This window comes from Gracilinanus agilis, chromosome 2 (genome assembly GCF_016433145.1).
Source record: "Gracilinanus agilis isolate LMUSP501 chromosome 2, AgileGrace, whole genome shotgun sequence".
In the NCBI taxonomy this organism is placed as follows: Eukaryota; Metazoa; Chordata; class Mammalia; order Didelphimorphia; family Didelphidae; genus Gracilinanus; species Gracilinanus agilis.
Genome location: NC_058131.1, coordinates 29,191,281 through 29,218,550, shown reverse-complemented (window position 1 = coordinate 29,218,550; position 27,270 = coordinate 29,191,281).

Sequence of the window (27,270 nt, the reverse complement as noted above, 5' to 3'; positions counted from 1 at the left end):
TATCAGTTGTCCCTTCCCGCTCATGTGTAACTGGTCCACGTGTTCCTCCATTGTTCTATGGGTCACTGGCAGTGGTGCTTCTTCTGGACTTTGAGGGCTCCATAATTCACAACCATATTAGCATTACCAAGAGAAGCCTGACATTCGTGGCTAGAAACAATTGAAGATCATCAAAAGCCCGGTTTGTTTCCTGAACTTTCCCACATCGATCGATGTCAGTCTTCCTGGGTTTAAACCCCACCTCTGATGCTTACACCTTGTGTGGTCTCGGACAAATCGTTTAGTCTCCTTTCCCCTCAGTTTCTCATCTGCAAAACAAGGCTGGGATTGGACTAGTTAAATCAATTGACGAATATTTACGTAGCATCTATTACATGTCAGGCACTATGCCAAGAGCTGGGGATACAAAGAGAGGCAAAAGACAGTCCCTGCCTTTAAGGAGGTGCCAGACTAGACAACCCCTAAGGAGCCAACCAACTTTCGATCTATGATCCTATGATTCACCCACATTTTTTTAAACCCTTACCCTTCTGTCCTAGAATCAATATTGTGTATTGGTTCCAAGGCAGCCGAGCGGTAAAGGCTAGGCAATAAGGATCAAGTGACTTGCCCAGGGTCACATAGCTGGGAAGTGTCTGAGGCCAGATTGGAACCCAGGACTCCCCATCTCTAGGCCTGGCTCTCTATCCACTGAGCCACTTAGCTGCCTCTTGAGCTGAATCTTTAAGAAAGAGAGGAATTCCAAGCGGTAGAGCTGAAAGAGGCCATTCTAAGTGAAACCAGTGAAGAGGCCCAGAGATGGGGGACAGAAGAGTGAACAGGCCATGTTGTCCAGACTCTAGAGATTAGAGAAAGAGTAACGTATAATGAGGCTGGAAACATAGGGGAGAGGTCGCAAGGGGCTTTATCAGTCAGTCTAAGAAGTGTATACTGGGTGGCCAAAGGTCGAACTTCACTAAGGCTGTGTTTGATATTTGATTCTAGGGGTAATAGGGAGCCACTGGAGTTTCTTGAGGAAGGAACTGATGTGAGTAGTTCTACCTTTGAGAAAATGACTCTGGCAGCTGAAAGGAGGCTGGATTGGAGTAAATAGAGACTCAAGACAAACAAGGGGCTCTTGCATAGTCCAGATGGGAGGTGATGAGGACTTGAGCTAAGGTGGCGGTTAGTCTAACTCGAATCCAAACAGGAGTCTCCTCTGCAGCATCCCTAGAATTTGTTGTCCAGTATTGACTTCCAGACGCCTAGTGAGGAGGCTATTTCCCTTGCAATATCATTTGGACAAGTCTAATTGCCTGGTTGGTCTTTATTTGACATTGAGACTAAACCAGCCTCTTCATAACATCTACTCATTGGTCTTGGTCTTTTCCTCTGGGGCCGTTGTTGCTGTTCGGTCATTTCCCACTCTTCATGATCCCATTTGGGATTCTCTTGGCAAAGGCTTAGGTATGGTTGGCCATTTCCTTCTCCACCTCATCAAGAGGAGTCTCCCTGACTTCAGGCTTGGTCTTCTATCCACTATACCACCTCGTTGACCTTGTGATCCCATTTGGGGTCTTCTTGTCAGAGATACTGGAATGGTTTGCCATTTCCTTCTCCAACCCATTTTAGAGCTGAACAAACTGAGGGGTGAAGTGACTTGCTAGAAAGTGTCTGAGGCTAGATTTGAACTCTTCTGGCACTTTATCTACCTCATCACCTTATTGCCCAGAACAAGGCTATTCCTTTCAAATTCTTGAAGGTGTCTTTCTTATCTCTCCCAAACTCCTCATCCCCAGTTCTTTCAACTCTGAGGACATGATAACTGTCTTCAAAATATGTAAAGGGCTGTGATATGGAAGAGGGATTAGCCTTGTTCTGTTTGACCACAGAGCGGGGAGCCAGGACCAAGGGGGAAGAAGCTGTAAGGGGTTTTCACATGGAGAAGAACTTTCTAACAGTTAGGGCTTTGCAAAAACATTTTGGACCACTTCAGTAGGTAGTTCCTCCTCTCCCAGCTCCCACTTCCCAAGGAGGTTTTAAAAAAATTAATTAATTAAAAAGATCATTACCTTCCATTTTGGAATCAATAATTGGTATTGAGCCAAAGGCAGAAGAGTGATGAGGGCTAGGCAACTGTGGTTAAGTGACTTGCCCAGGGACACATAGCTAGGAAGTGTCTGAGGCCAGATTTGACCCCAGGTCTTCCTGTGTCTAGGCTCCTCTCTCAATCCACCGAGCTCTGTGACTGTCCCCCAGTGGAAATCTTCAAGCAGAGACCAGAGGACCATTTGTTAGCTCCAACTCTAAAATCCTCTGGTGCTGGCACCTGGGTCTCCAGAAGGACTCTCTCCAAAAGAGGCTAATCGACCAAACAAGATGCTTTTGCTATTTTCCTAGCTCTGTGCTAGCCACTGTTAGCAGGGGAAGGAAAAGTCATGATGCCCGCTCTCAGGGAGCTCCATGGTCTGCCTAAGGCTCATGTGCATCCCTTTCTCATCTCTCACATCAATCACTTTCTCTTCATTGAGGTAACCTCCACTTGCCAGCAGGCTTTCATTACATCTCACCTTAGCTATTTGGATAGTCTTATTGGCTTCTTTGCCTCAAGAGTTTTCCACACTAGTGCATCCCCAAGACAGTGGGTGCTGCCAGGCAAACTGGGGGCTGCTATGGAAGTGCAGGAAACCAGAGTGACATGACTCAGGACTGACGTGCTCAAGTCAAGGAAGGCTTCCTGGACGAGATAGAACTGGGACTGGACCTTGAGTATCAGGGGGATTTGGAGGGTTGAAGAGAAGTCAGGCGAGGGAGGTTGAAGCAGTCTGTGGAAACATAGGAAACAAAGATGAGAGTGGGAATAAAGATGAGTGAAGTCTGACTGGAAGGGTGCCTGCAGGGGGGAAAGGGAACTGAGTCTGCCAAGGGTCCCTGGTTACCACTGAGAAAAAACCAAGAGGGAACCCTACCCCCCTCTCTCCCTCTCCCTCTGCCTCTCCCTCTTCCACTTCTTCTCCCTCTCTCTCTCCCTCTCTGTCTCTCTGTCTGTCTGTCTGTCTGTCTGTCTGTCTCTCAGCTGATTTCTTGGCTCCACTTCCCTGGGTTGTACTACTTTGCAGATGATGCCAATCTTGTAGAGGAAACCCAGGCAGGGAGTGGCCTCTCAAAGTCATTAAGATGCACCCTGAGCCCCAGGCCCAGTGGGGCCCCACCCAGCTGAGTAAACACTCATTGGGAACTACATTGACCCAGAATCCCTGGGAAGGGAAAATCCTTGGGAATTTCCCGAGAGAAGGAGAGAGACCTTGGTAATTCCAAGACTGGTCCAAGCCCCAAACCTGTATATCATGGCTAAGGGAACCTTCCATCTTGATCCCAAGTTGGTGAAGGTAGGCATATGCAGATAAATACTAGAAAGGCTCCAGGAGGGTGAAGGAGACACGGGGCAACTCTGGGACTAATAAAAATGACCACAGTCAGAACCACTGAGATTTATAGGTTTAGAAGTGGCTTCACCCAATTGTTTTCTCTGAGCCACCCAACATCCACGTGAAGTTGGTCTTACAGGTGTTAGCCCTGTCTTACAGTTGAGGAATGAAAGCTCGGAGATCTGGCGTTTAATGGGAAGCTTGATCACAGCTCTCTAAGGGCAGGGACTTTATTACTAACACACTTCACTCTTCATCCCCTGCATCATCAGGGCAGGGACTACTCAGGACTAGGAGAAGAATGGTGCCACCTCCCTCTCCATCACTCACACTGACCAATGGACCATAGAGGAACCCATGATCTGGGATGTAGCACGAGATGAGAAGGGGCCAATCAAACCAAGATAGGACCTGGAAGACAGTTTCATGAGCCTGGCCAAGGGCTTAGAACAGTAGGATCTGTGAGCTGGAAGGCACAAGTGATAATCCACTCAAAAAAGATAAGACCATTAATTTAGAAGTGGATGGGCATCCAGGGCCATGTTGCTCAAGGTTAGTGATAGCTGAGTTCTACTAGTATTCCTCTGATTTCAACTCAATCCCACGCAATTCAACCCGACTTGACTCAACTAAATTCAACATGGCAGCATGCTTAAAAGGAAACAACTCAGGATATGGAGCCATAACTGGAGAGATCATAGGGCAAGGGGATGGAAGCAAGTCTTTGCTCTGCTGACTAATAGCCAAGTGACCTTGGACAAGTCACCTTCTTTTTGAGCTTAAGTTTCCTCATCTGCACAATGATAACTTTGAGCCAGATGATCCCTCAAGCTCCTTCTAGTTCTAGCAACCTATGAACCAACTCAGCTCATTATTGAGCCCTTATTCTAGGAACAATTGTCAGTGTTCTTCTGGTCTCTTAAAATATGCCAAGTGCTTTGGATATATGGTCTCATCAGAGGGTTCCAGTCATTCTGGAAGTTAGGTACCATAATTATCTCCACTTGACAAGGAAGGAAACCAAGACAGACAGTGGGTGAATGATTTGCCTGGGATCATAGAGTCAGTAAAGGGCAGAAGAAGGGTAAGAATGCAGGTCTTCCTGAGGCCACATCCAAGTATGCTGCTCACTCTACCACACTGTCTTCTCCCACCTACTTCCTGTGCTCCAAGACTGTGGGGAAATGGAGAGAAAGAGAAGATACAGTCCCTCATCTGCCCTCAGGGAATTTGCAATCTATTTGGAGAGAGAAAGTGTAAGAAGGAGACAGTTAAGGAGTGAAACAAGGCATGTGGGGCTGATTGTGAGTATAACAGGAGATTCAGAAGGAGGCCAGAAACTTCCAGGGGGAAGTGGATTGAATTGAGCCTTGAAGGATGGATAGAGAGAACAGAGAAAGACAGAGAGTGTCCTTTTTCTAGCTGAAAGTCTTTAATGAGATCACTTTTATGGGGAAAAGGGGGCAAAGAGAGGCCCAGGGAGATGCTGGGGTTTGCTTTAGATAGCTCAGAGCCTCAGAGGCTCCTCCACACTAGGAGTTACAAGGTACTTCCACTTCTCCTTCACTTGCATTGTCCCCCTGAGGGCTCGTCTTTGCCACAAATAACCTCTGGGTGCTGCCCCAAGACAGAAGGGCTGTTGTGTGACAGGCCAGTGTCTCAGCCTCTGCTTCTGCCTTATCCCCTTCATCTCCCTACCAAGGGGAAATCCTGGTCTAAATCCCACCATGCAAAGGAGCCTTCTCCACCCTGGGACAGAGATCCCCTGCAGTGGCCCCTCTGGGACCTGAAAAATGATCTTCCTCTCTTCCAGAAGTCATTCCCCTACATATGGAATATTTAGCTCTTTCATTTCAGTCTCCCCATTGCCCTTGTGTCTTTAATGGAGACAGAGACCAGGTGGTGGGGCCCTCCCTCTTGTCCCATCCTCTTACTCCATCTATCATCGTCCACAAAGCTCCATCAAAAGAGCCCTTTCTCAGCAGAATACGTTTCCCAGAAAATTCCAGGGAGAATTGTTTTAAGGGAGGAAGGTCTGTTAACTGCACCAACATAGGTAATTCCTGGTATTCAAAATCCCTTCATTAATACATATCAGCTGTAATTTACAATCTTAAATTATTTGGGGGGGGAGGGGGCTAAAAGCTCTTCCCTTCCATCTTAGAATCAATACTGTGTATTTGTTCTGAGGCAGAAGAGCAGTAAAAGGTAGGCAATGGGGGTTAAGTGACTTGTCCTGGATCATACAGCTAGGAAATCAGATCTGAGGTCAGATTTGAACCCAGAACTTCCTGATTCTAGATCTGGCTCTATTTCCATGGAGCCACCTAGTTGTAACTTAAAATCTTAAAGAGTTAGTGATTTACCCAGGGTCAGATAGCTAGCATATGTCAGAGGCAGGGCTTGAACCCAGGAGAGTCAGAGGTACGCTGGTAAATATTTAACAACCAGCTCTCAAAAAAGGTACTTGCAAAAGCTTTAAGTTTAATTTGCAAAATTAAGCTTTCTTACGTCACTTCATTAAGTCTAGACAATCAACAAAACAACAAACTAAGCCCGGATCTGTAGCATTTGCTAATTTCCCAGATGCGAAAATTTGTACTAAAAATTTAACAATAAGCTCTTTTCTGTGGGAGCAGCTTCTAGCATACCCCTAAACCCAGGCCTCCCTTGCTTTGTCTCAGGTTGGCCCTGCCCATGCTGGCTGTTGGACATTGGACAATCCACACAGCACCATGCCATACTGCCTGGACGGAGATCGGCCCTGGATGAATGGGAGGGACCGTTTCCTTCCAAGACCTTCCCTTCCAGAGCATCACAAACTATCAGAGTTGGATGGAAACTCGCCTACATCTCATCCAACCCAAACTCAATCATGGCCCTCTCAGACATATAGAGGAAATGGCCACCAGACCCTCTGCTCGAAGACGTCCAGTGAGGGACTTGGGAGCCATTCTGATTGTTAGGAAGGTTCTCCTGACATTCAGACCCAACTGGCCACTTCTCATTCTCCCTCAGGGGCCAGAAACAACAAGTCAAATCTCTCCTTCCCGTGTTGGCCTTTCGGATACTTCAAGACAGATATTCTGCCTCCCTTTTCCAGAAGAAAGATCCTCCCAGGATCCTCCAGCTCCTCTTCCTGGGCCATGGACTTGAGGTCTTCGCTGAAGGTGGACTTTCACTTGAGTCCCTTTCCCGGTCCCCTTCCCCAGGAGGAGCCACATTGAGCTGGTCTCACCCTCTTGCTTCCTGACCCCAAAGACCAATAATTCACTGTCATTGTCTTCGTCGTCATCGTCATCATCTAATGACAATAGCAATAATATCTGGTATTTATGGAGGCCTTTCCATGTACATTATCTCATTGGGAATTTATGTTGGAAAGCTCAGTGACTGATACAGCCGACAGTCTTTGTTTAAGGTAGGTGAATGAATGAATGAACCTGACCCAGGGAAGTAATTTTCTCTGCCCTAATGCATACCTAATCAAAACAGCCAGTAGTGGTGAAACCTTTATTTAAGCCCTCTAGGGCAGGTTTTCTATCTTGGACTGACACTGTAGAATAATAATGAGTTCCCTGTACTTTTAGAACTTTAGTTTATAGCATTCATCTCACCCAGTTCAAGTCCAAAGCTCCACTGTGCTAGCACCCTGCACCTTGCCTTCTCCAGGCTTCCATTTTGTGGGAGCTGCCACAGGCAGCACTGGAATCCTGGGCTCTGGGATCCCTGCGGCCCCAGGTCCCAGGTTAGGGACTTACCTCTTCTCACCTTGAATTTTGAAGAATGAAATGAGACCAAGACCCATTTCTCAGCTCAAGGCAGAAGAGAGTCGGGTCCTCCTACCTTACCATGCGGTGTCACCTGCTATGAGTGAAGAATCCATCACCCTTAGATGTCAGTGCAAGAAAGAAGATAAGCTATACTGTCAGATTCTCTCTTTTTTTAAACCCTCACCTTCCATCTTAGAATCAATACTGAGTATTGGTTCCAAGGCAGAAGATCGGTAAGGGCTAGGCAGTGAGGGTTAAGTGACTTGCCCAGGGTCACACAGCTAGGGGGTGGCTGATATCAGGTACTTTTAAAGATACAGAATTGGGAAGAGACTGTGTCCAACCTCCAGGTGTCAGATCTGTTTTCTCGAAACAGGAATCCAGGGTCTCCTGGGAGGGGGTGATTCCATCACAGGTGATCAGGGCACACACTAAACTCCTGTTACACTTGTCTTAAGTGATTCTCCCAGTGATGTTGGGTGTTTTTCATAGCAGTGTTGGAAGATCAGTACTTCCCATGAAGTGGTTAGGCAAAGTGATTCACCCAAGGTCTTTGGTGGACTCAAGGGAACTCCAGAGATGGCAGACTTGGTTATTTAAAAATCTCCAAGGTCACCACCAATTTTCAGTCAGCCAATCCTAAGCTCCCTTTTGAATTCAACCAGAGAAATATTTTTTGTAGTTCATAAGGGGACACAAGGCATAAATACACTTATAATTATTTTGTTACTTGTTACCTCTGTTATTTCCCCTTTGCTTTCTGTGATTTTACCAATTAATTGGGGGAGAACGATTGATCAAAGACCAATTTCCCCTCTACATATAATTGCTGGATGAATAAATGAGTTAGTGAACGAATGAATGAAACAGAAAATGCCTTCTCTCTTCCCCAAGGAGCTTCTAGTCTAATTGGCTATATGAGAGAGACATTGTGCTCTAACTACCATGTTAAACCAAAGGATAAAGGGAAAGGAATAAGTATTTGTGTGATACCTATTGTATCCCAAGTACTATGCTAGATTAAAAAATTTATTTTTATTATATACTTAATAACCACCAGCACAATAATAGCTAGGTCTATTATAGTTGATCATTCCTCAAATATTTCTGTTACTGTATACAGCGTTTTCCTGGTTCTGCTTATTTCACTCTGCATCAGTTCATGAAGGTCTTTCAAGTTTTTTCTGAAATCATCCTGTTCATCATTCCTTATAGCACAATAGTATTCCATCACCATCCTATACAGCAATCTGTCCAGCCATTCTCTGAGTGATGACATTCCTTTAGTTTCCAATTCTTTGCCACTACAAGAAGAGCGGCCATAAATATTTTTATACAAGTAGGTCCTTTCCTTTTTTTTTTTTTAATCTCTCCAGGATACAAACCTATAAGTGGCATTACTGGATCAAAGGGTATGCATTGTTTCATAGCTCTTTGGACATAATGCCAAATTGCCCTCCAGAATGGATGGATCAGTTCATAGCTCCACTAGCAATGCATTAGTTTCCTGGGTGCTAAATTCTTTAAAGATATTGTCTCCTTTGATTAATCAGTCAACACAGATTTATTGATCTACTATGTGCCTGTTAATATGCCTGGGGATGCGGAGAGAAGTAAGATATCCTCTGCTCTCAAGGAACTTTCCTTCTAACCAGAGGGAGATTGGGTTTAGAAAGAACCAGGTTCTTTCTTTAGAAAGAATCCAAGTTCTCACAGTGCCTGCTTCTTCCAACGGGAGGGGTGGGGCATAGAGCATTTCATCTCTAAGTAGTGAGTCAAGGTTACCTGGTCTCCTTCCTTTACTGCTTTCCCTTCAACAGAACACATACCACTAGGTGAGGATAACAATTTATAATTTGCATAGTAACTTAAGCACCTTTTCTTGATGCCTTGATCAACTGCTAGAGCCCTTCTTCCCAAATTCCTTTGTAAATAGAGGGCTGGTCCTGGAGTCACAACGACCAGTCCCAGACACTTACTAGCTATGTGACCATGGGCGAGTCACCAGACGTCTATATGCCTCTGTTTTCTCAGCTATAAAACGTGTATGAAAAGCACCTACCTCCAAAGGTTGTTGGACTATCAAATGAGAAAATATCTGTGGGATTTAGCACAGTATGTGGCTACTGTGGCACACACAGTAGATGCTTAATAATAATTTATAATAATAGTTGTTCCTTTCTTCATCTTCCTTTGTATTTAATGATGTTTATATACATTTATCTTTTATTTAATTTGTGTTTATATTTATATACATTTATCTTCTATTTTTATAGGCACTTGCTATCCCTTCATTATGATGCTACCTCATTGCAAGTAGGGATTGTTTCATTATTTATAATCCCAATGTGTCTGGGTTGTAATAGGTGCCTAATAATACTTGATGATTGATATTTCTGTTATCAGATGGCTCCTTACCTTAGCCCTGTGAAGTACATACTTGAGGTCTCATCCCTATTTTATGGATGAGGAAATCAAGGTGAAACGTGAAGTGGCTTGTCTAGGGTCACACAGCCAAAAAGTGTTAGAAGTGGGATTTGAACTCAGATCTCCTTGATCCCACCCCCAGGGTTCCTTGCTCTATACAACAGTGTCTTCTATATTATTGTGGCTGACAGTCACAAGTTGGTCTCATAAGTCACTGTTGGAGCCATAGGATTTGGGGCTGGAAGGGTCCTTAAAGGTCATCTTGTCCAACTCTCTTATTTTACAGGTGAAGAAACTGAGGTCCAGAGAGGCTAAGGGATTTGAAAAACAGCACTTAGATGACAAGTGACAAAGGCAGAATTTGAATCAAGATCTCTGACTCTAAAACCAATGCTCTTTCTGCAGTATTATAGTATCACAGTGGCTCTGAAGGGCTAATGGCAGTAAGAGTCCTCACCTATGGGCTCTTCATCTCCACCTGAGAAAGAAGTGGGCGCCTTCTACTGTATCAAGAGGTACTTCCTTTGGATCCTGGGAAAATAAGCAAGTAAACATCTACATAGGATGAATAAACCTTGGGAAAACTCTCCTGAGAGATTAAATCATTCAACAAACATTTATTAAGCTCTTGCTGGGTGCGGAGGATTTATCTTAAATCTCTACCTTATCTCACTTATTCCTCAATCTCACTTATCTTCAATCTTTCTCTATCTACTGGCTCTGCTCCTAAAGCCTACTTATTTTTTAAAAAAATCCACAAACTCACTTGATTCATCCATTCCCTCCAGTTATCTTCCCATTTCTCTCTTCTCTTTTATAAGCTAAACTTCTCTAGAAGGCTGACTCCCATAGGACTCTCCTCTCACTTTCTTCTGAACTTTCCATACTCTGAGTTCTGACCTCATTCAACAGCACCTGCTCTCTCCTAAGTTTCCAAATGCCAAATCCAAAGACCTTTTCTAAATCCTCCTTCTCCTTGATATCCTTTCATAGTCAATCACCACCTTCTCCTCTCTCAGTCTTCTACATGTCTGACTGCTCCTCAGTCTCTTTTCTTGGATTTTCTTCCAGGTCAAGGCTGCCCATGGTGGGTGTTCCTCAAGCTTCTGGGCTCTCTTTTCCTCTCCTTCTATACCGTGTCTCTTGTGATCTCAGCAGCTCTCACGGATTCAACTTTCACCTCTTTGCAGGTGATGCTCAGATTTCTTTTTCTAGTTCTAATCTCTCTCCTGAGTTCCATTCTCGAATTTTCGGTTGCTTATTGGATATCCCAAAGTGGATGTCTTGTGGACATCTTCAGATCAACATATTTAAAACTGAACTCATGATCTTTCGCCTGTCCTCTCCCCACCCCCAAACTCTCTTGTCTTCTTAACTTGCCTGTGACTGTTGAGGCGGCCATCGTCCTCCTGCTCACCCAGGCTTACCCACCCACCATATCCAATCATTTTTCAAGTGGTATAATTTCTGCCTTCCTAACGCCTCTCCTCTGTGGCCTCCTCTCTCCTTTGCTATTGCTGCCATGCTGGTGCAGGCTCTCATTACTTCAAATCTACATCATTGCAGTCACCTACTGGTGGCTCTCCTCACTCCAGCCCATTATTTGCTCACTTGGCGAAGGGATTTTCCTACAGTACAAGTCACCTGCTTACTCAGACAACTACTCTGGCTCCTTCTGGCCTCCAGGATGAAATAGAAAACCCCCTCTTTGGTACACAAAGCCCACCGTAACCTGACCCCTTCCTGCTTTTCCAGGCTTTTTACACCTTATCTCCTCTCCCTATCCCACGATCCAATGGACATTGGAGGTGGAGTCAACACTACACTCCTTCTCCCTGTCTGAGCATCACCACTGGCTGTCCTCCAAGGCCGGAACATTCTCTATCCTCATCTCCTTCTCCTGGACTCTCTCAGGCCTCCTGCTAAAGTCCCACATTTTTTTAAACCCTTGCCTTCTGCTTTGGAATCAATATGGTATATTAGTTCCAAGGCAGAAGAGTGGTAAGGACTAGGCAATGGGAGTCAAGTGACTTGCCCAGGGTCACACAGCTGGGAAGTGTCTGAGGCCGGATTTGAACCTGGGACCTCCTATCTTTAGACCTGGCTCTCCATCCACTGAGCTACCCAGCTGCCCCCTAAAGTCCCACTTCTGTAGGAAGTCTTCTTCCAGTCTCCTTAATGCTGGTACCTTCCATCTATTGACTATCTCCAATTTATCCTGTTCATAGTTTCATTCAGTGCCTCCCCCTAACCCCAGTTATTTGATGGTGAGTTCCTTAAGAGCAGAGACTGCTTTTTTTTTAAACCCTTGTACTTCGGTGTATTGTCTCATAGGTGGAAGATTGGTAAGGGTGGGCCATGGGGGTCAAGTGACTTGCCCAGGGTCACACAGCTGGGAAGTGGCTGAGGCCGTATTTGAACCTAGGACCTCCTGTCTCTAGGCCTGACTCTCAATCCACTGAGCTACCCAGCTGCCTCAAGGACCCCAGAGACTGCTTTTTGCTTTTCTTTCTAGTCACAGCACTTGGCACTGTGCCTGGCTCTTGGGAGGTGTTTAATAAATGCTGACCAACTGGGTGAAGGGCCCTGTATAAAGTTGTGCATGTGTGGGGGGCCGGGTGAGGATGATCAAGCTTACACAGCGACTCCTGCCCTCATTCAGCTAGCAGTCAATGAGGGAGGAAGATCCCTGGCATAAAGGATGTAACAAGTTAAGGACACAAGCAAAGTGCGAATAGTGGTTCAAGGGAAAAGGCCAGCACCAGGCTGAGGGACAGCAGCGACCAGCCTCCCAAGAGCCTCTTCTGGAAGATTACTTGGGAGCAGGGGAAACCCTATCCCCCTTTGCTCTCTTCTCTTGCCAATTTATGTGGGATGGGTTAGAGCAGATGGAACTGGCGGCCCGGGGAGGGGGCAGGAGGCACTGATCCCCTGGAAGCCCCTCTACCTCTGATGCAGCTTTCAGATCCCAAGCCCAGAGCCTTAAGGACCACCAGGAGGACTGATGGGAAGAATGCGGGGTTACAGCCTGTTTCAGTCTGCAGGGGATGGAGTTGAGGCTGGGGCTCGACTCTCCAAGTCCTGGATAAGGGGCTACTTTGCAGCTGATGGAGTCTGAGGGAAACAAAGCCCCGCTGGGGAGAGGCTGGTGGGGATTCTTTCCCCTGGTGTCATACTGGCTGGGATGAAAGACAGGATCAGGAGATGAAGCCCAGCGATTGAGGAGCATTCATGGGGACTCGGGAGTCAGCTCAAACTGGGTCACAAAGCCAATCGTTAAATCGTCCGTGCAAGCTTCAGAAATCGGCAATTGCCACAAACTGGGGCTTGATTTTATTATTTTGTTGATTTCTAAACTTAGGAAAGCGATGGAGAAAATGTTAATAAAGGGGATAACACTTGAAAGTATGTCCTCCATATATACATATATATTTAATTTTCAGAGATCTGGTTGTTAAACATTGACCAGCCCATCATTCCCTATGATCTCACTAGAGAACAGGAATTGGAATTAGAACTAGGGTTCTACTCATGGACTAACGGAAGCCCTGAGGATGAGTCTTCATCCAGATGCTTTCATTGTTTGCTACAAAACAGACTTGTCTGTCCCAGGAGCCTTCCCTGTGTTTTACCTGCCTAAATCTCTCCAGGGATCTAGGCTGTTCTGATCTCAGGGAAGCAGCATAGCCTAGTGGTTAGAGCTGTGGACTGCAGGTTGAGAGCCCTCTTTCACTATCAAAGCATCATCAAACCATCTATTCAGACTTAGAAGGGTCCTTAGAAAGCCCCCTCCTCCCCAGGACAGACACAGACACAGACACACACTTACACGCACCCACGTACATGCGTGAGCTCATACTCATTTCTGATCTGGACTTTGATGAGATTCATTCTGAGATTCTCATTTCAAAACGAGATTCTCCATACTAGAGTACCAGGCTCACAGGGTTACAGCCTCAGCCATTCTGCTCTGCAAACCTTAGGGTGCTCTATAAATGTCTCTTTTGTCAGACTCAGGCAGCAAAATTGGAACATTCCTGATTTTCAACATAGGGAAATAGAATGCTAGTTCCATCTAGCAAAGAATTATTATTATGGATTATTAGAGAATTTTAGAATTATGGAATTATTAGAATATTGGAATTACGGATTATTAGAGAAGCATGTTTAAAAGAAACCTTCCTAGGTCTAGCCTGTGTGTGTAAGACCATGGATTTCCAGTTGTAAGCGACATCTGGAGTTATCTAGACCAATACAGAGGATGAAAGCGAGGGCACAATGATGAGCTGAATTTAGGCACATTTGCCGCCAACTTAACCAAGGGAGGAGTCGAACGTCGGTCCTTGGACTCCAGGTCTAGGGTGGCTTCTTCTGTGTGGAGGCATGCTAGGCTTTTATTGCGACCTTGTAGGCTGCCACCGTGACTCAGTTTCTCCTACTGCAAATTAGAGCTAACGAATACTAATCATCCCCAAACAATGGAATTTCCATCCTAGATTTCGAGTTGGAGGGGCTCGAAGAAGTCATCAGATTCATCTTGCACCGAGGCAGCCCATTGCACCCTGGGGCAGCTCCCTCCTGGTGAGGAGCTCCAGGCATTCTCTTTACACCTTCTCAGAGATCAACAGAACAAACCCTCTTTCCAAGATTCTTGCAGGCAGACCCCATGTTCTCCCTGGCCACTTTTTCTCCAGGCCAGATATTCCGAGTTTCTTTGACCAGTCCTCATAGAACATAGATGTAAGGCCCTTGGCCGTGTTGTGTGTTCTCTCATTTCTCCGTGTCCTTTCCGAGCACGCCATTTTTCACTCTATTTCCCTGCGTGTCTTCTTTTTCACCACGAGCAATATGGAAACATGTGTTGCGTGACAACACTGGTATAACCTATATGAGACTATTTACTGCCTTGGGGAGGGGGAGGGCCAAGGGGAGAAGGGAGAGAGGGAGGGAAAGAGTCTGGATTGTGAAATGTCAGATAACATTTGTCAAAAATTGTTTCTGTAAGAAACTGAAAAAAAAAGGGAAGAAGTTAAAAAACAAGCTGTCTCTGTCTTGGCATCCTTCGGCGTGTCTCCAGTGGGCAGGGCAGGGCCAGAGCCCACCCTTTTCGATCCCTCGCCCCTTCCGCTTGTCTCACCCACTCACTAAAGCTTGCATCTGTGTCTTCCCCTTTTCAGGAGCCCCAGAACCCTTCAAAGACAGGGAGGGGCTTGGGCCGAGGTGTCAAACAGCTGCCCTGCCAGGAGCGCTCATTATAGAAGCGTAGCCTTCCCTCCCCTCGCTGAGAGTCTCTTCTCAGCAATCTGGAAAGGTTTTTAGAGAAAAATATGATTTCTAAACATTTTGACAGAGACTAAAAAAAGGAGATCCATAATGTGTTTCTGTAAGAGTGAGAACATGGCCAGCCAACACCAAAGTCTGTTGGGAAGGGGAGGGAAGGGTGGGATGGGTCAATACAAAAGGAGAAGCTTTCATTTGGCGAACAGTTGTTTTTTTTTTAAACCCTTAACTTCTGTGTATTGGCTCCTGGGTGGAAGAGTGGTCAGGGTGGGCCATGGGGGTCAAGTGACTTGTCCAGGGTCACCCAGCTGGGAAGTGGCTGAGGCCGGATTTGAACCTAGGACCTCCCGTCTCTCAATCCCCTGAGCTACCCAGCTGCCCTGCTTGGCGAACAGTTTAATGGTGATAACCTGAAACATGGCCCAGAGCACCTCTGGTCTAAATGAGGACCCTGCCTTTCCCCACCCAGTAGTGGGCAGGATATTGACCCGTCTAAGGACAGTCTCCCCCTTCTGTCCACTTATCTGAGGACTAGACTAGAGTCCACCCCCTGGGAAGGACCTTCTCCCATTCAGAGTCAAATGGCTTCCTTCAGTCCCCATTCTAGAGACAGATCTGGGGTTCCTCCTAGAGAGCCGGGCAGGAAGGAGGAGCTTCTGGAACGTTAAGCCCATGTTTTACCAAATTACAATCTTCTGCGTCGGGGCTGAGAGAGTCCCTCGTGGGTCAGCGGCCACTCATTAAGCACCTCCTGTGTGCCGGCACTCTGCTTTATAGCTAGAGGTCCTGGAAGGGCGGAAGAAGGCTGAAGGCTCTGAAAAGGGAGTCTCAGGGCGAGGACAAGAGGGAAAGCAAACTTTCCCAGCTTCCTGGTGTGCCTGGGGTCAGCGGGCTCTGGCCCGGGCCTTTCGGACGGCTCTCCAGGGGGATCCAGAAAGGGTGGCGGGGAGGGGGCCTGGCCCCAAGCCCAGCCTCATCTCAGGCACATCCTCCCCAGCTCTTTGGGGGGAGGCAGGCAGGCAGGCAGGCAGGCAGAGAGGCTTTCAAAGAACGTAAATTTTACCCGGGGGCTACTTTCTCTGGGATTTATTTCTCGGTGAACTTGAAACTTCGCCTAATTATGTTTGGGTCTTTTTCAAAGACCATAAATTGTGGGCTGTTCTTCTTTCTCCTTCTTCTTTGGAATAAATTGTCCACGGGGATGGCTTGGGGGGGGGAGGAAGACTTTATTAATTCGATTCAGAACTCCCTCCATTCCTCCCGTCCTCCCCTCGGCCCCCTGTTGAATAATAAAATAATGAAGATTTGACTTGGACCGGGGCTGTGTGGACAAATATATCGGTGGCATGAATGGGAAGAGATTTATTACATAAACAGGAGACTCCATCCATTCAAAGCTGGCCCCCTTTCAATGGGCGTAAATTACGTTTCCTTTTTCTTTTCTTACCGGCGGCCCTTAGCGAAATAAGGGCAAAGAACATGGATCGATCGGGACGGCGCTTTTGCTCATTTATTTCGGCCGCCTTTGCTTCTCCCGCTCAAGGCCGGACGCTCAGGAGCTGCCGGGCCCTGCCTGGGAATGGGCTTCTTTGGGGGAGTCCGGGAGGGGGAGCAGCTGGTTCCCCCCATGGTGTGCTCGAGGAAGGGAAGAGGTTTAACACCTCGGAGGCCAGCAGGAGGCTGGGGATTACGGCTCCGGAACTCTGTCCAGCCAGCCTCGGTGGGGGAGAGGGGGCAGGCGCGGGGCACGCGGGGGCTGCAGCGGGGGCTCGAGCAGAAGGAACAGAAGCCAGGAGGGCTGCCGCATCCACACAGAGTGCCCTGACCCTCCCCGAGCCTCTGATGAGGGAGATCACAGAGCAGAGGCAGAGGCAGGATTTATGGTGATGAGAGGCCCAGGCAGACGAGTCGAGGGGCAGCCGGCCAGCCCCCTTGGAGCTGGGGCTCAAAGAGAACCTCCATGGTGGAGGCCAGGGAGATTCCCCAAACCAGGGGCCGAAGTCAGGGTCCATCTCAAAGTGGGGGCGAGCCACGGTCCATGGGAAAGTCCGCTGGATCTGGAGAGAGCCGGCCCGGATCGGGATCACCGACCTGCCCCTTCCTACCGGTGTGACTCGGCTAAGTCATTCCCTCAAGTGGAAGGCTTGGAGTGTCCGACCCCAAAGGTCCCCTCACACTCCGGACCGAAGGTCCAACTATTTTTTTTTTTTTAACCCTTGTACTTCTGTGTATTGTCTCATAGGTGGAAGAGTGGTCAGGGTGGGCCATGGGGGTCAAGTGACTTGCCCAGGATCACACAGCTGGGAAGTGGCTGAGGCTGGGTTTGAACCCAGGACCTCCCGTCTCTAGGCCTGGCTCTCCATCCACTGAGCTACCCAGCTGCCCTGTCCAATTATTTTATAAAGCATCTTCGGAAGGGGAAAAGGTCATTTGGTTGGGCAAGGACGCTGCCAGTTCTGTAAGCACGAAGAGTCTCTTTCTGCTGCTAAGTCAGAAGAAAGTTTCTGGCTGAGTGACCCTGGGCAAGTCACTTGACCCCCAGGGCCCACCCTGACCACTCCTCCACCCAGGAGCCAATACACAGAAGTTAAGGGTTTAAAAAAAAAAAAGCAATTTTCTGGTCGAGCCTGTGTGGGAACGGGGAGCCCGCGGCACTTTGGGTTCATCATAGATTAAGGTTTTTATGGGGGGTCCCTCTCCTCCCCCAGACTGGCCTAGGAACACGGACAGGCGAAGCCACCTTCCCGGGGCGCACGGCCAGCACAAGACGGAGGCGAGCCTTGGTCCGAGGTCTTGCTGGCGCCGAGGCCGGCTCCCGTCGGCCCTGCCACGGTGGCTGCTTTGCTGCTTCTTCTAAGCCCCCCATGCGCGCCACGTTAGACATTTGGAAACTCCCTCCAAGGACAGACCTCGGCCCACCCGTCACTGAGGACCGACTCCACGTTTTAGGTCCGTCGGCCCTCATTCGTGGGACACCTCCTGGCCCCGGGCGTGGTCCTAAGGACGGGGATGCAGGGGAGACCGAGGGCAGCCCCCGCCTCCGAGAGGCCCCCCACGGTGAGGCACGATCAGGCCGCTGGAAAGGCTCTACAGAGGGAAGGCCCTGGACGTCTGCGGGTGGGAGAGGCTTCCTGGAGAGGCCGGGATTTTAGTGGGGACTCGGAGGAAGCCCGGGAAGATGGGAGGCAGAGAGGAGGCAGGAGGACGGCCGGGGCTGGGAGAAGGGCCTGTCTGGTGAGGAGGCACCACGGCATCCACGTCCAGCACTGGGGATGGCCGAGTGGAGGAGGGATGGGCGGGGGACGGGGGGCTCCTCCACGGCCCGTTGAGGAGCTTCTTTGGGCCGTCACTGGCCTTGTATTCAGACAGATCCGGCTTCAGAGCACGTCCAGGCTGCTTTCCAAGATGATGATTTTCAAGGCTTTCAGGGATCCCCAATCTTATTTGTGGCCTTAGACAAGACGAGGCCCTCCCTGGACCTCAGCCTCTTCTTCTGTCAAATGAGGGTGTGTGTGTGGGGGGAGAGTAAATGGTCCTCCAGGCTCTCTTCTTTCCATAAATGTACGATTCTACCATCCCATTTATCCGGCCATTCAATGAGCGTTTGTGAAGCTCCTACTATGTGTCCGGCATTTTGTTAAGCTTCGGGTGTATAAAAAAGGCAGAAGACAGTCCCTGGCCTTGAGGAGCTTCCAATTCCAAGATCTCTGCTCGCCCCACGCAGGCCGCCCTAAAATATCTGATGAGGCATTTTTTTTTGGAATGGGGACTTGGTTTATTGTTTTATTGATAGCTAGACTTAAGGAAGTGATAGAGAAAATGGGAATGATGCAGATTAAACTGAAAACTGTGTCAGGGGAACATTTTTTCTTTTTTTTTCAGACTTCAGTTTTATTTTACTTTAAAACTTTCCCATGGTTCCATGATTCTTGTTGTCTCCCTCCCTTCTTCCCTTCTCTTTCCCCTTCCCCTTCCCGGAGTTGACAGGCAATCCCACTGGGTTATACATAGGTTGATAATGCATTAAACCCCAACTACTTTTACTTAAAAGGGGGGGGCTTTCCCTAGTAAAAGAAGACCCTTCTGCCCCTCACAAAGGAATGAGTCTCTAATGGTAGAACTTCAGGCACCCGGACAGGTTGTCTCTTTTAGTGGAAGGATCGTGGGAGCCAGATTTAAAATATTGACTTTGGGCGATTGCTGGACCTCAGTTTCCCCATCAGGAGGAATGGAGGTTGGTATTGAAGACCTATTTGGAGGTGGGAAGGGTTCCCAGGGCCTCTCCCAGCCAGGCCTCTCCCCAGGCTGCCTGTAGGCACTGCCAGGCTTCCTGTGGGCTTGTGCCACGGGGCCCCCTCGGCGAGCCCGGAGCAGCGGGCTGCAGAGAGGCCCCCTCGTGGCCCCCCAGGCCCGCAGAGGCTGCCGGGGAGAGAGCCAGGCTGCAGCCCTGCATGCTGTCACTCACCGGCCGTCTGTCTGCCACAAGTGTTTCTAATAAGAGATCCAGCTCGGGTGGGAGGCTGGGGAGGATGTTTACAAGAAGGCCTGATGAGAAATTGTCTCCAAATGCCTCTTGTAAGCAAGATGTCCCTGGGAAGCCTGCTGGGGCGGGCGGGGGAGGCGCTGGGATGGAGGAAGGGGGGCTCCTTTCTCTTTGAGTGGACACTGTTTGGAGGGCTGCTGTAAACAGGGGCTGCCGCCCCCCACCCAGGGGCTGGGAGAGGAGGGACACGGGCCAGGTGGCGGAGAGAGGGGTGGGATTGAGTTTCAGTAAACACGGGCAGGGAGGACGGGTCCCTGTGGGGGAGCCCCGAGAGGTGTGGGGACCGCCGGCTCGCTCTCCACGTCTCCGATCCAACCTATGCGGAGCGGCCGCTGCCACGGAGGACGGCCCGGCAGAGGGGACCGAGCTCTGGCCCGGGAGTCCCGGAGTCCCTGTTCTGGCGTGTCCGACTCTCGGGGACCCCATTTGGGGGCTTCTTGGCCCACGTCCTGGCGTGGCGGGCCTTTTCCTTCTCACCTCTTTGGACAGAGGAGGAAACTGAGGCCAGTGAGGTGAAGTGACTCGCCCAGGGTCACCCAGGCAGGACGTGTCCCAAGCCAGATTCGATCCACAGAGGAGTCTTCCTGACTCGGTCTGGTGCTCTGGCTAGCGTCCCCCTGAGCTGCGGCTGAAAGCCCACCTTCAACATTCCCCTTACCGGGCCCTCTGGGCAAGTCGCTTCCCTCGGCCGTCCTTTCTACGTCTCTCAAATGGGCCGAAATACCTCGAAAGGCTCAAACGAGACAAGGCACGAAGTACTTTGTAAACCTTAACGTTTACCTACATGCTGTGCAAGTTGTAATAAATAATAGACCACAATAAACAAGAATAAAATAAAAACGATCTAAAGTAAAACACTGATTAGGCACCTACTGTAGGCTAAGGATTGGGGGCGCAGAAAGACGAGTCCTCGTCCTCAGAGAGCCCAGACGATCCAAAGGCGTGTCTAGAGGCTGAGTGTAACGAGCGAGAAGGCCAGAGAGGCTGGCCGGGGCACCGGTTTGGCTACCTCCTCTCCGCGTGACCCCCACGTTGTGCTCCCCAGTTTCCTCATCCGTGAACAAAGAGGACTGGACGTCCCTTCGGGCTCTGACTAGAATCCCAGGAGTTCTGAGGAGGCGGAAAAGGATGGAGGCAAAGCGGTTCCGATTGGGTCCTGAAGGAGAGACGGAGGCTGGGAAGGAAGAAGACCTTCCCAGCAGAGGCAACGTCGGGAGCCCAGGAGGGGCAGGAAGAGGTGGGGAGCAGCGAGTCCAGCTCAATGGGGCCAGAGAGTCCCGAGCCCCAGAAGGGAGGTCCAAGGAAAGGCGAGACCCTTCCTTTGGGTCCCACCGAGGCCTCCCGCTGGCCCCACGAGTAGGGCTGGCGGGATGGGGAAAGGGAAGGGAGGAGAGGTTGAACGACGGACGATTCAAGTCCGACGTCTGACCAGGTTTGGAAAGCAGGTCGGGGGAGCCCCGGGTAGCCTCTCAGGCTGTGGGAAGGAGACCTCGAAGAACTTGGGAGTGCGGAAGCAGAGTCTGGGGCGAGGGACGGATCCTAAGAGGGAGGGAAGGATTATCGTGGACTTATTTCTTTATTTAACTACAGGTTTTAATTAAATAATATTACTTCCTTTGGGGGAGGGCGAGCTAGCTAGAGAGCGGTGTGGACTGTCGTCAGGAAGACTCACCTGTGCGAGTTTAAATCTGGCCTCAGACACGAACTGCGAAACCCTGGCTTACATCACTTTACCCTGTTTGACTCAGTTTCCTCATCTGTAAAATGAACTGGAGAAAAGATCGCAAATCACTCCAGTACCTTTGCCGAGAAAACCCGAAATGGGGTCGCAAAGAGCTGGACACAACTGAAAAGACTAAACAACAAAAACATTTATTGTTATTGATATTTATGTATTCACTTAATCATTTAGAGTTACTATACTTTATTAAATATTTGTGTATTTACCATGGGCCAAGTGCTGCGCTGAGCAAATATAAGCCTACTTGGTCCTCAGGACAACCCTGGGAAATGGGCGCTACTATTATCCCCACTTTACAGATGAGGAAACTGAGGCAGAGGTTGAGTGGCTTGCCCCAGGTGGCACAGCAAGTCAGGGTCTCTTCCTGACACCAGAGCCAGCGTTCTATCCACTGGGCCACCCCGATCTAACAAACGTAGTCTTACAACGATTTAGATGATAGAGATCAGCTTCACAATAACAGAGTGGAATAGGCATGGCTAGACAGCAGTTCTTTGGAAAAAGACCTGGAGGTCTTAGTGGGTTTCTGCTGGTGGCGTTGGGTGGTTTTGGCAAGCTCAGGAGGAGAATCCTTCAAGAGAGATGTGGCATCCAGGCCTGTGGAGATGGTGTCTCTGTATTGGGCGCAGACCAGATCTGGAAAAGCCTGTTTTGTTTTAGGGGACCCATTATAGAAGGGGTGGAGAGGACCCGGTGGAATGCAGACCTCAAATTCTTAGAAGAACCAATGGAAGAAAGAGGGGGTTTTAATCTAGAGGAGAGAAGGCTCACAGGGATGGGACCCCAAATGTCCGGAAGCATCTGAAGGGCCAGACTGGGTAAGCGGGATTGAGCTCATTCTGCTTCATCCCCAAAGGCAGAGCCCAAGTTATGGCAGGAACTTTCCAAGAGGTAAATTTAGGCTTAAGGTCCAAGCCAGCTTCCTAAGAGGGAGAGACGTCCCAGGGAGAGGGGCTGCCCCCGGGGGCCGGGACTTTCTTCCCACTGGAGGTTTTCACGTAAAGTAAAATGATCCCCTCTGGGGCTTTGCATAGAGCAGATCGAATTTGGGGTGTGGGTTGGCTCCATGGCTGCTAAGGCCCCTCCTAGCCCAGGAATTCTGGGCCGCCTGGGAGTCCCCATGACCCAGGTCCCTGGGATTCCTTGTATCTGAGAGGTCCTTCCCCAGGAGGGAAGACGGACACACAGAGATGGACTCAGGCCCAGACCCAGAGACACCACAGGCAGAGAGACACCTGGCCACAGACACAGTCTCAGAAAGCCATTTGGGGCGCCCTGACTCCCCAGAGGGGCCAGGCTCTGCTTCGAGGCTTGCTTTCCCTCTTTCTAAAGTGCACCCCTCAGATTTGAAGCCTGTCTCTTCCTCTCAACATTGGGCACTTGCCTTGGGCCTGGGGGAGGGAGGACACCCATGGCTGTCTCAAGGCAAGTTCTCCCCCAGGTGGCCCGAGAGGAGAATTCCTGAACCCCAAGTTTCTAGTTCTACTTTTGGAGAGAAAAACCATATGGTCGGAGTAGCTTTAGTTCCTGAACCCTAGATTCCTAGAACGGAGAAGCAGAGAGTTTCTGGGTAGCATGATTTCATAATCCAGCCTTCTGAGAAATTCCTAGGTTATGATAAACTCTGGGTTGCCTCACCCCAAATTCAATAGCTTCTAGAAAGACAAAAGGGAAGTTCCGAGGCAGTGCCGGACTTTAAAAGAGAGAAGAGGGTTGTCCGAAGGGCCTCTAAAGTTGGAGGAGCGGCAGGGGAGTCTCCTCTAAAATATATGTACTTTGCTGTCTGTGACTACTTGGAATGATTTAGAAAATGTCGCTCCCAAGGAGGAGGTTGCTCATAGAGAAGACCTGAGTGCTCTTCTCTTCTGGGACCCGTTAACGCCTCCAGGGTGGTACCATAAGACTACTAGAAGGCTGCAGTGCATGTGGCCTCTGGGATGAGGGAAGTCCAAACCCTGGGAGGGTGCTTTCAGTCTGAAGGCCTCGGGGGTCCTGGGAAAAGATGGGAGATGACTGAATTGATTGTGTATGTGCTCCCGGGAGTATTTCATGTATTTTCTTCCTTTTCTCTGGGGTTTCCTATCACGGATATGTATTATAATCTGGAGTCCTGGCATGGGAGCCTGGAGACTTTTGTACTTAAATAAATGGAACCTGCGAATGATATTTGAACTATGTTCCAAGGTTTACCAGTCATCTTTGGTTGGGCGCAAAAATGAGCCAGGGAGAGTCACGGTTTGGGGAGTGAGTTAACCAGTTAACCCAGAGATGTAACATGGCTCACATATGCCCAGACCTTGGAGGCTGAATCATGGGTTGCATTTTCCACTGAGCACATCCAACCTTTGAAGAGAAGAGAAGCTGACATTCTTGTTAGGGCTGAGAGAAATCAACTGCATGGTATGGTCCCTGGAAACAAAGACGAAGATGGCTTATAAATCCAGCACAGAGGTTAGAGGAAATCATTGCGAGGCCCTCACGGGGACGCAGGGTACCCGTCCTCCCTGGATGGCTGCCTAGCCAAGTTCATGGTTAGGGTAGACCCCAGCAGAGCGAAGTAGGATCCTCAGTTCCTATATTCATTGACTCATCATTCCCACGCTGGCTACTCTGCGAACAATTTTTTTGGGAGGCCTTAGTCTAAGGTTTCTACAAAAAGGGAAAGTGGAAGAAGTATTTAACGAACAAATCTGAATTGGGTACAGGACTTGAGATTCTTTAAAACTCTGGGAAAGTCATGATCAATAAAGGAGAATCACGGTGTGCATCACAGAATGACCAAAACAGAATTCAGTGGCTCACTCATTACTACTGTTACAGTCAGCTGGGAGACCAATATTCAGGCCTCATTAAGGTGTAGCACAGTTTCTGCAAGGCTACTAACGAATCACTTCATATTTACCTCTACGTCACAGGTTCTCTCATAAGGTCCTAAAAGAAGAAAAGACCCAAAAGAAGGCAATCTCATACTAGGCACAGGTGTGCTTGCCTAGGCAGGGCAGGTGCTTAAAACTGATTGCTCTGAATGGGAGACGGAGATGTGGGTACCCCAAGGTCATCCACTATGTAGATATGACTCGGAACCAATAAGATATTGTCAAATGGGGGGCACTCCCTGGAGGAGATGGCTCTGAGAACAACAAACCTATTGGTTTCCTTCACCAAATGGTCAAGAAGAAAGATTTTGAAGATCAAAAAACTTGAGAGGGAAAGAAAAAATATTTGAAGACAGATAATTTTAGGATTTCAGCATCCAAAGGGACTGTGGAGACTTCCTGGTTTATCCTGGAAAGAACTCCAACAATATCACACCTTATTAAGTGGTCCCTGAGTCTTTGCTTGAAGAACCTTCTGAGGCCACCCATTCCACTTTGGTATAGTCCTAATTTTAAGGAGTTCTGGAAAGGTCCTGATAGGGAACTGGATTAGGAGTCTGGAAGATCTGAGTTCAAATTCAGCCTCAAAAACTAGCTATGTGACTTTGGGCAAGCCATTTGACCTCCTCTGACCTCAGTTTCCTCATCTGTAAAATAAGAAATGAGTCTCGATGACACGAAAGCTCCTTCCAGCTCTAAGTCTATAATCGTATGATCCTATGTCTGACCATCTAAGACATGTGCTGAGTAGTGATGACTGGTCAGGGTTAGGGATTATTTTATGGCAAATCTGTACCTAGGACTGGGGTAGGAGGTCAGTGTGCAGCTGGGATTAGAGACCAACTATGATTGGGATTAGGTTCATTTTACGCTGTGACCAAGGTTAGGGGAGTCGATGTGTGACTGCAATTAAGGACCAGCTATGGTAGGCATTAAGGGTCATTTTAGGCTATGGCCAGGATTAGGGGTCAGTGTGTGTTTAGGATTAGAGACCGACCTTTAGCTGAAGTTATGGGTCAGTTTAGGCTGTGACCATTGTTAGGGGTCAGTCTATGGGGTCAGGATCTAAACTATGGCTCAAGAAGGGGTCAGTCTTTGATCCCGGTGAGACATCAATCTGTGGTTCAACTTGGCTGGAGTCAGAGGCCAGTCAGTGACCAGTCAGAGGCCTTGGTCTGTGGTCATGGAAAAGAGAGTTTCTCTGTGAGAAGCCAACTGGCCCTTTCGATGCTCAGGTGAGGGACTTGGCTTAATTAGAGCCCTTGTGTTAATAGGCTGACATTCTCTTGAGCCTCCTCCTCTAGACATCCAGGCTCACAGAAGGTGGCTGGTGGGTTTCTGCTGTGCAGACCCCCTATACCCATACAGCCTGGGAGTTGGCTTCCTGGAGTGAGGGTCAGGGTCAGGGTTCGAGTCTCGGCCAAGTCGTATATGTGTCAGAATGAGCAATGCCTTTTAAGGTCACATATACTTTGGCCTTCAACACTGCTTTATGTAAGCTGTTAAATTAATAGGTGGGAACTAGATTTATGGGTCCCGGTGGGCTGCTCTCTGCTTGTTAGGTTAAACGTACTGATTTCCGGGTACAAAAGTGCTTGTTAAAATAATCTCTCCTGGTAGATTCCGTGGGGACACATCTGTCTTGTGGGGGAGGGTGGGAGAGGGAAAGAGATGGGAAGGGCTTGTCACCTGCCTCGCTCTCTTGCCAATTATCTTTCCTCCCCAGCCCCTGCAGGGCTCCTTGGCCCAAACCGGAGCTGATGGGAATGATGGCAGGTCTGGATCTGGGTCAAGAGTGTGGGAAAGGAGAAGGGCAGAAAGGAAGAGGGGAAGGTCTGGGCAGATCCTACCCAAACCAGACTCAGGAATGCTGTCACAGAGCGTTGGGGGAAGGAGCTAGGACGAAGGACTGGGCCACTTGCCTCTTGGGCAAAATTAAAATTCAACAAGGATTTATTAGTTATCTGCTATGGACCAGGCACTTTGTTCCTGCCCTCGAGGAGCTTAACGCTCTCAAGGAAGAGACAAGATATGCCCAAATGAGTCACACAGAGTACATAAATGAAATCATACGTAAATAAATGCACGGTGAATTTATGGAAAGGACACCTGCAGCTGAAGAGATCAAGGAAGGTCTCAGGAAGAAGGCGATGCTTGAGCTGAGCTTTGAAAGCCACTATGGATAACCCTAAAAGGAGAGGAAGAGGAAGAACGTTCTCTACACAGAACTCTGAGCTGGGAAGTGAAGGCTGTCTGGCTGTCCTTGGTCCTCAGGCAGAGAGAAGACAGAGGAACACCTCTTCAGAGTTTCTTTGTCCCAGTCTCTACCCAGGAGATGGAAAGGAGCCTTTTATGGAGTCCATTCAGTTCAACTCTCATTCCTACAGATGATGAAGTCGAGTCACAGACAGGAGACATGACTCATCGGCAGTCCTACAAGTAGTAATCTAAATGAGATTATCCTAAGTGATTTGCTGAAGAAGATATAACTAGGGAATGATGGAACCAAAAATCAATCAGTCTTTGGAATACAAATCCAGAACTTTCCATGGTCTTCAGTGTCGCCTCCTTTCCTCTCTTCCTGGGCGAGGGGATGCTTATTTTTGAAAGTGGTCTGGAAGTCAGGAGAATTAGTTGTTTTTTTTTTAACCCTTACCTTCCCATCTTAGAATCAATACTGTATATTGGTTCGAAGGCAGAAGAGCGGTCAGGACTAGGCAATGAGGTCAAGTGACTTGCCCAGGGTCACACAGCTAAGAAATTTCTGAGACCTGGAATATAGGATGTTTGAATACAGGACCTCCCATCTCTAGGTCTGGCTCACAATCCACTGAGCCATCTAGCTGCCCCCGAGAGTCATTTTTGACAATGGATTTTGACATAAGGCTATTGGAAAAGTTCTAAGCTGCTCTATTAGAAGGTGTGGGCGGAACAGGGAAGTATCTGGTCTAGAGAGAGGGAGAATAAAGGAGAAAAGAAGGAAGGTGAATGCCAGGCAATAGAAATCTTGGAGTTTGGAATCAGAAGAGGCAAGGCTTAGAGATGGCTGAAGTCGTTCCGGGCTTGGAAGGAAGCTAGAGACCTCTGTCCCAGGACTGAGTGCCAGCTTAACTCCTTCCCGTGTGTCTTTGGGCTCCTTTTTCTGAGCCTTCGTTTTCTCTTCTGTAAATCTAGAAGGTTGGTTGGCCTGGCCAACTCTTCTATGCGTACCCTTGATACGATC